Consider the following 6634-nt stretch of genomic DNA (forward strand, 5'->3'; position numbering starts at 1 on the left):
ACTTGCTGCTTTTTGTCACATTAAAAATAAAAACACCTCAACTTTGGAAATGAAAGTGTCACCGAATACCTTATGCCGCTTGATCGCTTATCAACGCCGTTTAATTTTGCATTTCGACCCCGTTGTGATTTTCTAAACCAATTGATTGTTCATTTTTGCCAACAAAACCTGGTTCTGCCTTCAAGTTGCTACTTATTTCATAAAACAATAAACAAACTTGAAAGCTGTTGATAACTTTAATCAAATAAAACTTTTATCAATTAAAGCGATCCTTTTCTGATGAATGCTGTTGTAAACCATTATGGTGGATCGCTCGTCTGGTGGAGCTTTTATAGCGAATGTCAGACATGACAGCCTTTCTCTTTCGCTACACACTCGCATACGTTCACGCCAGTTTATGGGATCGCGAAATGACATTTCTCCATTCATGAAATGCAGATATTACGCAGGTGACGCAGTGCGACTTAGCTCACGTCATCATAAGATGTATTTGCGTCGATGAATATCGAAGCAAAAAATTTGCTCCAACATAACTGCGTCATGCGCTAATTATGAAGCTTATACACCAAAGGTGGCGTTGATAATGAGTTGAAATTTATCATCCCGTTCCTAAGTTAACTAAGGCGGTGTTACTTATCATTAGAACTAAACTTAAAAGCCCTAAAGCTGATGCAGATCGTCTATAGTCGATGCCATTCCCTTTGTAGTGATGTAATCCAGCAGCTCTGCAATATGACTCGTGACAAAATATCCACCTAAATTTTGAAGCCGAATGAAGGACTGTAACCTCATGTTATGCAACATCATAATTGTTGATTATTTCCTCTGTTGCAACTTTCAAGGCCCATAATTCTGTTCCTAGGCCAGACAGCTCAGCCATTTCAAGTTGGTGATTTGTAAATCTATCTCGATAGAACCGCAATAGCTGTGGTAAACTTCGACTATAAGACGTTGAAGGAAAAATAACTAAGCATTTTTTATAAGTCTGCAGAATAGAAGCAAAGTAGGCTACTCGAATTGGATACTGAATTGTCTGGAACCATCTCATCTCAGAACAAGCTAATGCCACTAAAAGCCATGATTAGTCAATAAACAACAAAATAATTTTCAAACCAAGTAGATTGTCATTATATAATTATGAAGGTTTCTTTGGTTATAAAGTCGTTATATTTTTAGTTCGTTTCAAGATAGCAGAATTAATGGATATCCAAAGTTGTGTTGCACGAATGTGTAGGAATGCCACAAAAAGTGTCTTTGTTGCCGATCGGTAGAATTATATTGTTGTTTACTGTCACCTCCGTGCGAAAACAGAAGGATTACAGACCCAAAGCGGATGCTGGCAAGTTGGTGGAAAGATCCAAAGCGTATTATCGCGGTGTGCGATTAAACGAAGAGAAAGTAACTTGGATTCATGACGTCACTTTTTAAGTTAATGCAACAGGTTAATAGAAATGCACTAATAGATAAATGGAGTTTCCGTTGCAAAAGAGCGAGTCTAATTGCTATGAATTGCTATAAGATATTTAATGATTAATTTTAGCTTTTTCTGAGACAATCGCCTTCAATCACGAACTTGGCACGTCACGTTCGCATCGAACAATTCAAATCCATTCCACAGCTAAACCTTAACTGGTGACAAGGATTTCGATTCATTTCTACAAATTCGTCATGAACTGAATTTGTTCAGATCGATCCATTCATCCGTGTGCTTTCCGTGGCTAACCTATGGTAGAAACTATCAACTTAGCTTTTCATTGATCGCTCTTAATATGATTTGCAAGTATCCAAGAAACCACAAATAGTAAAGAAATACATTCAACGACTCAGATACCAGATGGAATGTTCTATGAGCTAAAGTGAGATAAATATTCTCTGTTGAGAAACTTCTCGCATAGCCCAGCTTAATTAGGCTTTGTGACGTGATGCGTAAAGCATTTTCTTTTACCTAATATGGTTATGAACTACTCTTGTACGTAATGAACAACTCAACTACGTCATCTTCATCCAAGGGAATGCGGGATTCCTACCAGAAATAACTATCGTTTTTTACTTTACCTCCACGACTCTTTGAATAACTTGGTACTGTTACTGCAAACAGGCCTAAAAATTGGTACTGCAAGTTGATAAGTAACCAAAATCAGTCATGTTTGGAAACTTGCATAATTTATTGCTAAAGCTTTCGACGCCGTGAAGGCGACTCCTTCAGCACCTGGAAAAGCACAAGCAAGTGAAAACATATAAATTAATTAACAAATGAAATGAACAGTAGACAGACAATCGATAACAACTTAATAACATTGAATTGCATAATTCAAAATTAATACAGAAATGAAATAAATACATAATTTCAAACGTTTTCGACAAAACTTTCTGCCCTCTTCAGGAAAATATCTTAAATCATCTAAACAAAACAATTATTCGTGAAATGTTAATAATAAATGGCTGAAATTCAATAAACAGTTTTGCCGGTTTCTTCTTCTTGTATGTTTTCTAGAACTTCATAAAAATCTCACTCATGATGGATGAGTACTTTGCAAGCAGTGACATCTCAGTGTTTGGCATTGCTCGGTTTGTTGCCGTGATGAAATCATTTATTGTAACTTCTTACATTCCTGTATTTAGGGATAAAACATGAGGTTCAAAAAGCAAATTACAGTTTCTTCCCAATGCACGTTGTTGCCCAGGAAGCAAAATCCATCAGTTTTACGTTGATTCAACGTCTAATGTTGAATGTTGTCTGATTGATTGCGTCAGACATAATGTCAACAAACTCTAAGAACTTCAAAGTAGTAAAAAGTTGAGTACTTTTTCAAAAAGTATACGCAACTGAACAGCATTATTGCTTTTGTTTGAAGCAATGTGAAATTGGTGAAGACAAGCTAAGAGCCGAATTGAGATTTGTGGAAATAATTAACATCCAACCTTTGATTTGGAGATGACATGCAACGCTGATGATGATGTATATAAGTTGTTTGCAGATTGGACTCGGATATCTGAAATTCAACTGGAAAATCAGTTCAGTTTTATATTAATTGACAGTCTACAGACGTGAAATCAACGTAAAATAGATTTGTTTACTGCCGTAATGATTTGAAAGCTGCTAAAATCAAAAATGAATTTTGTAATCGTCTTGTGTGAGAATGCTATAAACATGTCTCCTCAAACCGTTGGAAAACAAGCTAAGCAATTTATTTTATCAACATGGTTTTCAACTTATAGCAGTTACATGTTACATTAAATTTTGTTGGATTTCAGACAGAAGATTGTCAAAGTCTGTTGCTTGGGAGTATAGTGATATAATGACGTGTGGTCCAAGTGTCGGATTTGAGGTTGGTCCCTCCCATGTCGCGTCGTTGGTCACATGCGCTCCAAGTTGGTATTTGCACAGGCTTGATCTCAGCAACCATGCAATGTCTACATTTCCACGGTATGTTAACGTCGCTTCTACGTCGAAAAAAGTGAATACTATTGATTAAGAATTCCGATCTTGTTGACTAAATGTCTGCAGCGCCCACTCTTTATTGTTGTGCTGGGAAGGGAAACTTCCAACCAATGTAATTTAAAATGGCGATGTTTTCTCAGAACATAAAAATGTAATTTGCTCACAACAAACTCTTGTCCTTCTACTTGAAGGAGTAGCAGCTAGCTAATGACTTATTTCACACGACTGGTGGTCTCTTGCATCCAAACAAAGTCGTCATTTCTTATCGTTCTAACGCTTCCAAACCTTGAAAAGATGTACAACACAACAGGCATTTAGGATAATAATTGAACCGTTGTCAAAAATAGTTTGTAAATAGATGATATTTTTCTCAGTATTTAATGATTGTTTCATGGTTAGTTGTAACCCTGGTTGTAACAATGCGCTTTGTGATTACAGGCTCAAGTTTTCCTTCCAGCTTGTTGTAGTTCCATTTTTCAATCTCACAACAGCGCCAGGTCTTCACAGGGCTGTTGAGAGGACAATTTGGGCCCGGTACCAATGAGATCCTGGAACCCCAAATCAAGGCACTTTTAAGAAAACGCACTATATCCAAAAACACGAGGTGGCTTCTTTAAGTTTCCAGGCGCCTTAAAAGACCACGGGCATATAAAATCCCTCCAGCCCGAGATGAAAAGCGCCAATGGAAAGTGTTCTGCTCCCTGCTCTCTATTCAGCGGCACCTAGGGAATGGAATAATTCCCCGCAACAACACTTCAACAATCGGAAAACCTCACTCTGCCAATCTCGGTAACCGGTCCTGTGTCAAGAGCCTCTACAAGTATGCGAAACTACCAGGAATAACCAATCAAGGCTTGTCAGTCCGAGGATAAAGATTCAAAACCAACCAACCAACTATGAAAAGACAAACGAGTTGCATCCGCTCCTGCTTAGGAAGGGAGATGATGAATCTGATGTCGGCATCCTGGGTGAAAGAACGGATCCTTGCTATTTGTAGTCTCCTTTCTGATGTCAAGTTATAAGGAACAGTACAGACGTCTTATTACACTCAATATGTGAAAGTTTACTGGCTCGCACAACGTAACGTCTTCATTGCAGTGACGTAAATGCTTGTTTGGAAAAGCATCCACTTGAGTGGAAGAGACGGTTGGTTTCAATGTTTGTCAATTGGGAGACAGAGTGGTATATTCTATAGCAAACTCAAATCTGGTTTTAAAAATGTAATAATGTGATTTGCGGTGAGATGGCGCAGCGGATAAGGCACTCGCTTTCCAATCATGCAATCCTGATTCGACTCCCGGCTTAAGCTGGTTGTTGAAAATCACCACTCACCTCTACCCAGGGTGTAATAAATTGGGTGGGGATAGTTGCTGAAGTAAAGGCGGCCGAGAGAAAGGAACTGGCCACCCTACTCTCGTTAGTGCCGAAGGCTTAGTATAATGAGAACCTTATCTTCTCATCCCCCGATGCTTGGATCAAGTATGGGACTCACCTTTACCTTACCTTAATGTGATATTGTCTGATGAAGCGGCGCGGAAATCCTTTCATGTGATTGCCGTGTCGGGATAGTGACAAAGAGTAATGAAGCACAAACCAGAAGCTCGGTACGCTGATGAAGAATTGAGATAGGCTAAGGCAACAGTCTGCCCTTCTGACCAGCTCGAGCCTGCTTAACCCTCCACTCATGGTCCTGAATGACAGCGTTTTGTGCACTGACATCAAGTGGTGGCCGTAAGTAAAGAATCTGCCTCGTGTTAACACACGGTACTTTGGCTGAAGGAAAAACAGTGCTTTTCTATTAAAGTGCAACTGCACGATCGAATTAACATAGGCTAAAATCCATTGCCAAGACATCGGGAACCTGTTGAAAAACTTACTTCCTTACAATTGAGGCCCACAGCCGAGAAACCGACCCTTTTCACACGCTCTCTAGCGCTTCTCTCTCACGCTACCTGGAAGTAGCAAACTCGTCAACGCCACCTAGCGATATGACGTCAGTTGGAGTCGAGGTTAGTGGAGACCAAACTAGCTGAGATAGGCTTGGTTGCTAGTGAATGCGCAAATTTATAAGACATCCATAGTGAAGACGCATCTTTCAGCCAGCATTATACAAATTTAGTTGTTTATGCCTGTGTGCCAGGAGTGGTTTGCGAAGCCCATCGCCGAAGGTTAGTTTCGTAGATTACAACAGCCAAACTTGGTTATATCGAAAATATTTTGTATTGTACGGTATTGTAGGACATAGTACAGTCGACTATCATGCGATAACGTTTTAGCATTCATTGGGACTGTCTTCGGCGGTGTTGACATCTACGTTCTTTAAAAATAATCTAGATGAAGCTAAAAAAAAGACCAGAATAAACCAAATTGAAGCAGAAATAAAGTATAAGAGTAAATCAACATACAATACTGATGACAAATCGCATTACGACACACAAATCGAAAACAAACCAAACCAAAAAAACACCAAATCGAAAAATAAAAATAAACCAAACGGTTGCAAATAAACCAGATTGCGTTTTAAAAAGACTAAAATGTTAACACTGGTCTTCGGAACCCAGCATAGTCTCCATCGTCGCTGGGATACTTTCTGCGGATAAAAGAGACAATGCAGGATGGCAGCACGACTCTGTTGGACTTGCCCAGAACTTCTCCATCCAACAGCCACTCCAGCACGTGCCTATAAGCCTGAATTGCCTGGGAGATGTAACAGCAAGTCGTTTAATAATGAATGGAACAATTACGCAACCAGCTCTTGAAAGGCTGTTGAACAGTAAACAAGCTCAAGTGAACTCACTCATTTGACAACTTTCTATCGCGTCCTCATTTGCGGACTTGATGAGCAAACTTGCACCAGTTAAATCGCAAACGTTCATCGTTAGGGAAGGCAAAAAAATGTCACCTTTGCACCAGAAACAAATTTTGTGTGACAGATAGAGCAAATTTTCACCATTTTAAATGTTTGGCTTAGAACTAGAATAATCTAAAAAACGAAGTTGCAAGAGAAATGTTTTGTTTTAAAAGTTTTATATATTTGAACGAAAGACTTGAAGCTTACAAGAATGTCACATAACATTGGTTAAGATGTACCGTACCTTACCTCGCATGGCCTATGACAGCTTTGGTCTGTTCCTTAACCAACAATTTCAATGGATAAGTCAACAGACCTGGCTTATTTTTTTCAAACTCGAG

The sequence above is a fragment of the Aplidium turbinatum genome, chromosome 12, assembly GCF_918807975.1.
Source record: "Aplidium turbinatum chromosome 12, kaAplTurb1.1, whole genome shotgun sequence".
NCBI lineage: Eukaryota > Metazoa > Chordata > Ascidiacea > Aplousobranchia > Polyclinidae > Aplidium > Aplidium turbinatum.